This window comes from Anabrus simplex, chromosome 4 (genome assembly GCF_040414725.1).
Source record: "Anabrus simplex isolate iqAnaSimp1 chromosome 4, ASM4041472v1, whole genome shotgun sequence".
NCBI lineage: Eukaryota > Metazoa > Arthropoda > Insecta > Orthoptera > Tettigoniidae > Anabrus > Anabrus simplex.
Window position 1 is genome coordinate 430,320,238 of NC_090268.1, and position 752 is coordinate 430,320,989.

The following is a 752-nucleotide window of genomic DNA, read 5'->3' on the forward strand; positions in this document are numbered from 1 at the left end:
AAGGAAGCGGCCGTGGCCTTATATTAGGTACCATCCCGGCATTCGCCTGGAGGAGAAGTGGGAAACCACGGAAAACCACTTCCAGGATGGCTGAGGTGGGAATCGAACCCACCTCTACTCAGTTGACCTCCCGAGGCTGAGTGGACCCCGTTCCAGCCCTCGTACCACTTTTCAAATTTCGTGGCAGAGCCGGGAATCGAACCCGGGCCTCCGGGGGTGGCAGCTAATCAAGCTAACCACTACACCACAGAGGCGGCAAACGCATGTAAGGGAAGATTTACATCAAATAGGCAGAAGAACCCTTCGCAAGGCAATATCAGTAACGTACATTGATATTCCTCGAAAACATTTAAAAACAGACGGGCTCGTCCGGTATTTGAACCCGGGACCTCTCGCACCCAAAGCGAGAATCATACCCCTAGACCAACGAACCAACTGCGCAACAGAATAGCTGATCACTGCTATCTCACCACGACTGTTACTAAAGCTGCCAATGTACATGTTGGTACAAGGTAGATCGCTTCTAGGGAAGCAGAATCTCTATTATATAAAGCCGTACTGCTGACTCACTGACGGACATAAATGATTGACCACTTCCAGATGAAGTAGAGACGTTAAATTTTTAAAAGTTGTATCTATTAGTTTGTAAAATAGGGAAAAGTTTTTAGTGTTGCCCCCCCCCCCCCCTCACAAAATTTCTTAGCTCTTAGCCTGTAACCTACGGAGAAATTGCAAGAAGTTCAAATATTCAA

General features: G+C 47.5%; 1 non-coding gene across 1 annotated transcript; it reads right to left on the minus strand.

The window, feature by feature from the left end:
- Positions 1 to 361: 361 nt before the first annotated feature.
- On the minus strand, positions 362 to 433 carry TRNAP-UGG (transfer RNA proline (anticodon UGG)). The gene has a single exon. It is a non-coding gene; the product is annotated as a tRNA-Pro (tRNA).
- Positions 434 to 752: the final 319 nt, after the last annotated feature.